Below are 7,312 nucleotides of genomic sequence, written 5' to 3'. Positions count from 1 at the left end.
TGGTCTGGATTTTTTTAAGGGTGGGCGACAGAGCCCATTCCCAGTTACCTTAGCCAGCAGGAGATGGACTGGCAACTTGGATTGCAGGTTCAAAATCATAGGAGCACTTAAACACACAGCAAGTTCATTTACATTCACGCCGTGCGTTATTAGGGCCCTCTTAAATGTGTCTTTAAGCACCAAAGAAAATGAGTCCCAGGAGCAGAACAGCCTCCTTCCCGAGGACTTGCAGCCGATGGAGGGACTTGGACCCAAGCCCTGCGCAGAAAATGTTGCAACAATCCAGGAGTACGTTCATGGTACAACATGCAGCAAAATCTTGGGAGGATAGCTCAGGGGCAATGCGCTCTCCTTGGAAGCAAGACGACGTCGCAGAGCAACAAAGGTTCGATTCCCCGGGTCTGCGCTTAGAAACCTCTGAGCATTAAGCGCTTTAGAAATAACCAATGATAATTATAAAGGCTTAACATTTGCATCAGAGCAAAGGCATCATCACTTTTCCTCTTCAGGGATGAAAAAGCAAACTTTGGCCATGGGTGAAACTTGCTGAATCAGGAAGGCAGTGGATGCCCACTACCTGGGGTTCCCCACCTCCAGCCCCCCACAAAAGAATTACAAAAATATATAATTTCTGTCCTTCCAGTATTAAGTTCTAATGACCGTCCCTAGTCACCCCACCCAAAAGAAATCAAAAACAATCTCCCATTGGTAAGGCAACCCACACTCACAAGTCACCCACATGCACAGCTGTGTCCTCTGCATTGCAATGATATTCAGCTGGAAAGTCCTGCAGGCAACAAGACAGAGGGCCCATGAAGCCAACAACAATAGCAGGCTGTGCGAAGGGTGATTGGGGGTCTACGAAGGGACTGACCACAAGGTGTAGGTAACAGCAGATTGGCTTAACAAAAAATAGTTATCTCTGGATCCAACTTAACATTATTGGTTTCTTCACCACAGTTTCACACTCTCAGTGTTTCCTGGTATACCTCACAACGATCACTACACTCCCCTGTCATAGTCTCCAAGAAATAGTTATTTGACAGCAGGAGCAGCTGGGTCCCTGCTTCCAGCTGTAGGTAATAGCAAAGCTTCTCCTTGAGTCTTAGTTCTGAGTTAAACGGGTTCCTGCACTTATCTTCAAGAGTCCTTTGAGATTCTCTTCCTTGCTTGTGATTCTCTTCCTTGCTTGAGATTCTCTACCTTGCTTGGGATTCTCTTCCTTGCTTGTGATTCTCTTCCTTGGTTGAGATTCTCTTCCTTGTTTGTGATTCTCTTCCTTGCTTGAGATTCTCTTCCTTGCTTGAGATTCTCTTCCTTCCTTGTAGCAATGTTATGAGGGCCCTGTCACCGTGCTCGACCCATGTCCTGACTCCGGTCTTAGTCACTAGCTCTTGTTACTCTCCTCCAACCACCACCTTTTGGTTTTCATTTTCCCTCTCCTGAAGTTCCCTGTCCCCTTAAAGTGTCCAACCTACTCCAACATCTTTGCTCCCAGCTCCTTCAGGAGAAATTGATGTAAATGTGCGTGCATGGGTCTGCAAAGCCGCCTGTGTAGACTTGTTCACCTTGCCTCTGATGTTTGAATGACACGCAAGTGTCAGGACCCAAGACAAGTGATTTAGACCCAATAGGTTTGTTTGAAGCCACAAATCTCCATTCTTTTAAAGGGACAGCATCACTAACTGTATACACAATCATATACACATTAATGACTGCTGCTAGAGGATAAGGCAATCTGTGTATCATTATTGTGTATTCATTCTAACACTTACCTGTAGAGGAGCTGAGTTCCTTAAAGAGACAGAGACGTTGAGCCTCATAAAACCATCCCTAGACATGTGACAGGACATGTGAATTGGCAGAGTGAGGGTGACCCGGTGATCCTGCCCATAGCACACGTCGGCCCATCACCCACTAGCTTAGGGAGATGTCAGCCCCGCTTGGTCACTCGACTGAATGTCCTGCGAGTCAGGCAGGGGGATTTGTCATCTATCTCACCCCACTCCTTTCTGAACAGTGTGGTGTTGTGTCACAACAAATCGGTTTAAATAATCCATATTGGTCTGTAGTTCGGCCTCTCCCTGGACAAAAGAAAAAGACCAGGGCTGCAGAGCTAGGACGCACCTCATGACTTGTCGTTTTGTGTCCTTGATTCTGGACAAATGAGCAGCACATAGTCTGTTGCCATGGTGAACCTTCGACCTGTCAGGTAATACCTGCGGGCTTCTATGGCCCACCTGATGGTTAGGCAGTCCAGCTCAATGGCGGTGTAGTTCTTCTCATGTTGATGGATAGTTCTGCTGATGAACAGAAAAGGTTGTCAAGTTCGGCATACTGTTGGGAGGTCTTCAGACAATTTGGTCATTCTAAACAATATTCCTGAATTATCTGGTAGCTCCCTGGCCACAATAACCTACTAAGGACATGTTTGTGGGTCTTAGTTCATGTCCTGCCAATTGATGGGAGTGAGCAAGCTCAGTAACATGCTTTCTTAAAGATGGTGACACCAACAACTGATACGTGGTATATCTGCCTCTGCTTACATTATTCATACCTTAATGTAACAGCCACTTCTCTTAACAAGGTTTGGCCCTTTACTCGCCTCCTCTCTTCGGCTACTGTAACGGTATCAAAAGCAGACCCCAGAGATGGATCATTCTTCTGGGCTGTAGCGGATTGTGGGGATCAAGGGGTTTCCTCTGTCTCGCCCCATGTACGCAGACCAGTCAAGCACTGACCTCCCCAGCCAGGCTGAGAGGCTAATGAGAGGACCACACTCCATTTTTTCCCACTTCGATCTCCTCTAGTCCTTTAACCTCCTCAGGATGGGTGCAGAGCTAGTGCAGCCTTCGTATCCCTGGTGGATACCCCAACCACCAGGACTCTGGCCCTATCCCTGAGCACCATATAGAGCATGCAGAATGGGAAGTATTCAACAAACAGACTGAACAAGCCCAACCCAGTAAGAGGTTAAGCTGGGTAGACATACGTATACAGAGGCCTGTTGTCAGAGTGCACACAATAATGCAGGAGAGTAATCGACTCTCTCCCCCGAACCACAGAAGCCGAATGAATCAACCCTCCACCCGTGGTTGGCACAGGCGCCTGACTTGAGTACACAGGACACCACGTGGCAGCCAATGGGGGGAAGAGGGGTTAGGGAGAGGTTGTGGATAGGTGTGGGGAAGTTAGGAAAACCGGGTAGAGGTGTAGGGAAACCTAAATTGGATAGGAAAAGGGGAAGCACCAGGGAAAAACCCTCCTTAACTTCAACCTGCATACATATTAACCTGACTCTTACAGTAACCTGTACCTTTCTGAACCAGCCCTATACAGACCTTAACACACCTTGATACGTGTGTACATGAAACAAACATACACATAGCAATAAGAAGAATGAACACATGACAATGGAAATCTTTCCATGGATGAAGAAACAGAACAACTGGCCCCTGGGGCGCGTAGAAGGAACACAAAACACATATCACAAAATCATGCCTCTCTCATGACGGATAAACCTTGTGGAGGTTCTTAACTGATCACCCCCTCTGTCCGATTGCAAATCACTGAATACACCTTTCCCCTTCTCCGTGCGTGCGAGTGAAAACACCCCTACTCTCACACGCGGTAAACCTTTAAACGTATAATGTTCGTTTGTTGTAGTTTTTCTTTTGCAAAGTCTAATGAGGCCCCAGCAAGTTACAGTAAACACGTTTTGTCAGCGTTTGTTTGAGTAAGAAAACACAGAGCGCACTTCAGTAAGAAAACACAGAGCGCAATTCAGTAAGAAAACACAGAGTGCACTTATCTGATTTCCGAGAGACCCCGCGGGACCTCTCGGAAGAAATGTAGACTGCCGTGAACTGCTGCCGATGACAGCATTCCCTCCTTGCTCCACAGGGAACCTACGGTAGCCGCCCTTAATCACCGTCCATGCTTGGCAGTATTTCTTCCGCGTCCCGTTCCCGTCTCTCCGCTCGTGCTGCACTCAATAACAAAAATAAGCCACACCTGCGTGTGCGCCGTTGCTTCATTTATGCTGCCTCTCATCAATATCATCTGGCAACGCGCACGCACAGAACTACAGGCTTTCCCGCAGCATGATGGGAATTGTAGTCTTGTTTTCTCTGCCAGCACAGCACTATACAATAACCCTTTGGATGCCCTTCCTACTAGCATTACCTCCTCTCCCACGCCTCTTCCCAGGACCAGGTTTTGCCGGATGTCGTAAATGAAAGAGTTTCCCAAACCTGGGAGCATGCACCGCCTCTGCCGGTTCCCATGAACAATCTTCCGGTCCACAACCTACCCACTGAATCAAGTGCCATAACCTTTGTTTCTTCCTCTTGACATCCAAAATTCTTTTCACCTCATATTCCTCTTGTCCATCTTTCCTAATAGGCTGTGGCCATTTGGTCTTCATACTAGGAGCTGCAGGTTTAAGAAAAGACACATGAAATACCGGGTGGACAGGTAAAGTTTTTGGTAAACGTAATTTCATCGCAGTGTCTGATACACATTTACATATTTCATAAGGACCAATAAATCTAGGCATACATTTACGGGATCCTATTAATGATACATTTTTTGTTGACAACCACACTTTATCCCCAATATGATACTGAGGACTCCATTGCTGATGTTTATCAGCCTGTTCTTTATATGCTCTCTTAGCTTTTTCCAAATTGTCACGTGCTCTCTGCCTGATGTTCAAAAGCAACTGTTTACGCTCTTGTAACACGGGCATAGTGTCTGTATCTGGTAAGTGTTTGGGGATCAGGTTTTGCTATTGCCATTACAAACATTCATTAGGCACCATACCCAGGGAGCTATGATAGGTATTATTATATGTAAACTCTGCCAGCCACAATGCCTGCACCCACAAGTGTCTGCATCTCCCAGATAACCTCTCAGGTATTGTTCCAACGTCTGGTTAACTCTTTCCGTCTGCCCATCAGTTTGGGGGTGATAACTAGTAGACAAGGCAAAGTTGATCCCTAACATCCGACAGAAAGCACGCCAAAACCTCGATGTAAACTGAGAACCTCTGTTGTAAAAATAACTCTGCCAACTTGCCCGCCCTTGGAATTCCCACACATGGGATAAAATGAGCTTGTTTGGACAGGAAATCCACCACCACCCAAATTGTATCAAACTGGTTATCTGGTGGTAAATCAGTAATGAAATCCATAGACAGATAAGTCCAGGCTCTTTCAGGAGTGGGCAATAACTGAAGTAACCCTCGCTTTTTGCCATGGTCAGCCTTGTTCCGTGCACAATTCTCACATTGTAACAAATACCTCTCCATATCCTTTCTCATGTCTGGCCACCAAAAGTATTTATCCAACATAATTTGCATTTTCCTCCGACCTGCATGACCTGCCAGAGGGGACTTATGGCACCAAAATAAAGCCTTTTCCTGTAATTCTTTGGTGGGTAGATACAACTGCCCCTGATGGTAAGGCAACCCAGTCCGCACCGATCTTGTGGGATGACTATCCTTCCACTTCTGAAGCTGATTCAGTGAGAAGCCTCTCTTTATTGTCTCAATTAACTGTGTAGTAAATGCTCCAATAACCTTTTCAGGAGAAATAATGGTCTTGACCTCTCCTACCACTGTGTCCATATTTTGTTGACGAGATAACGCATCTGCCTTCCCGTTTTTCTTACCAGGCCAGAAGGTTACCACAAAATCGAATTCATTAAAATACTGGGACCAACGCAGTTGTCTTTGATTCAGGGTCTGGGCTGTCTTGAAATATTGCAAGTTCTTATGATCGGTTACCACTACCACCTGATGTCTTGCCCCCAGTAAATAATGTCTCCATTCTATAAAGGCTGATCTAATGGCCAACAGTTCTTTATCCGTGATGGAGTAATTTTGCTGAAATCCTGTTAATTTTTGTGAGAAAAAGACCACTGGATGCCATACTCCTTTCTCATCCTTCTGGGATAAAATGGTTCCTATCGCAACATTACTAGCATCGTCTCTACCTGAAACACTTCCTCAGTATTGGGATGTTTTAACACCAGAGCCGAAGTAAAGGCTCCCTTCAATTCCTTAAAAGCCTTTTCTGCCTCTGGACTCCATTCAAATTTGCTCGACTTTTTGAGTAGTTGTGTGATGGGAGTGACTATGTTAGAAAAATTACCAATAAACCGCTGATAGAAAGTGGCGAACCCCAGAAAGGATTGGATATCTTTAATGCACTGTGGAGAGGGCCATTCCATCACTGCTTTTACTTTCTTGGGATCCATAACCACCCCTGTAGGTGTCAAAATAAATCCCAAAAACTCTACTTGCTTCACATTGAATGCACACTTTTCTAGTTTTGCACATAGTTGATATTCTTGAAGGCGTTGCAACACTGCCCTTACATGTAGTACATGCTGCTCAGGGGATTCTGAATAAATCCAAATGTCATCAATGTAGACGATAACAAAAATTTCAATATAGTCTCTCAAAACTTCTTGCATAAAAAACTGAAAAGCTGCAGGGGGATTACATAAACCAAATGGCATTTCAAGATACTCAAACAACCCAAATTTAGTCCGGAAAGCCGTTTTCCACTCATCCCCTCCTTCACTCTGGTCAAATGATAGGCCCCTCTCAAATCCAACTTAGTGTAAAGCTGTGCCGCTTGCACTTGATCTAACAATACTGAAATCAAAGGTAAAGGAAATCTATTCTTAACCGTAACCTTATTTAAGACACGATAGTCAGTACATGTTCATAATGTGCCTTCCTTCTTAGGAACAAAAAATAAAGGTGAAGAAACTGGGGAAGTGGAATGCCTGATAAAACCTTTAGCCAGCATCTCTTCCAAATATTCTCTGAGATATTTATTTTCAGTTTCTGTGAGTGCATAAATGCGACTGCATGGCAACTTTGCCCCTTCCTCTAAATCAATTACACAATCATAAAGTCTATGTGGAGGTAGTCTTTCAGCTCCTCCCTTGTCAAAAACCTTTGCAAAATCCGTATACTGCTCGGGGATTCCTGAATCCACCACTCCCACAACTGCTTCTACTACCTCCTGCGGGACCTCTCGGAAGAAATGTAGACCGCCGTGAACTGCTGCCGATGACAGCATTCCCTCCTTGCTCCACAGGGAACCTACAGTAGCCGCCCTTAATCACCATCCATGCTTGGCAGTATTTCTTCCGCGTCCCGTTCCTGTCTCTCCGCTCGTGCTGCACTCAATAACAAAAATAAGCCACACCTGCGTGTGCGCCGTTGCTTCATTTATGCTGCCTCTCATCAATAGCAGCTGGCAACGCGTGCGCACAGAACTACAGGCTTTCCCAC

The 7,312-nt window shown here is 45.5% G+C and overlaps 1 protein-coding gene across 1 annotated transcript in view; it reads left to right on the top strand.

The window, feature by feature from the left end:
* The window catches only part of DRD4 (dopamine receptor D4), a 299,448-nt gene that overhangs the window by 240,930 nt on the left and 51,206 nt on the right, over nucleotides 1-7,312 (top strand). The window lies entirely within an intron of this gene.

The sequence above is a fragment of the Ambystoma mexicanum genome, chromosome 11 (assembly GCF_040938575.1).
Source record: "Ambystoma mexicanum isolate Mex_15411 chromosome 11, UKY_AmexF1_1, whole genome shotgun sequence".
NCBI lineage: Eukaryota > Metazoa > Chordata > Amphibia > Caudata > Ambystomatidae > Ambystoma > Ambystoma mexicanum.
Note: the sequence above shows the minus strand (reverse complement) of the source record. Positions and strands in the feature narration are given on the sequence as shown.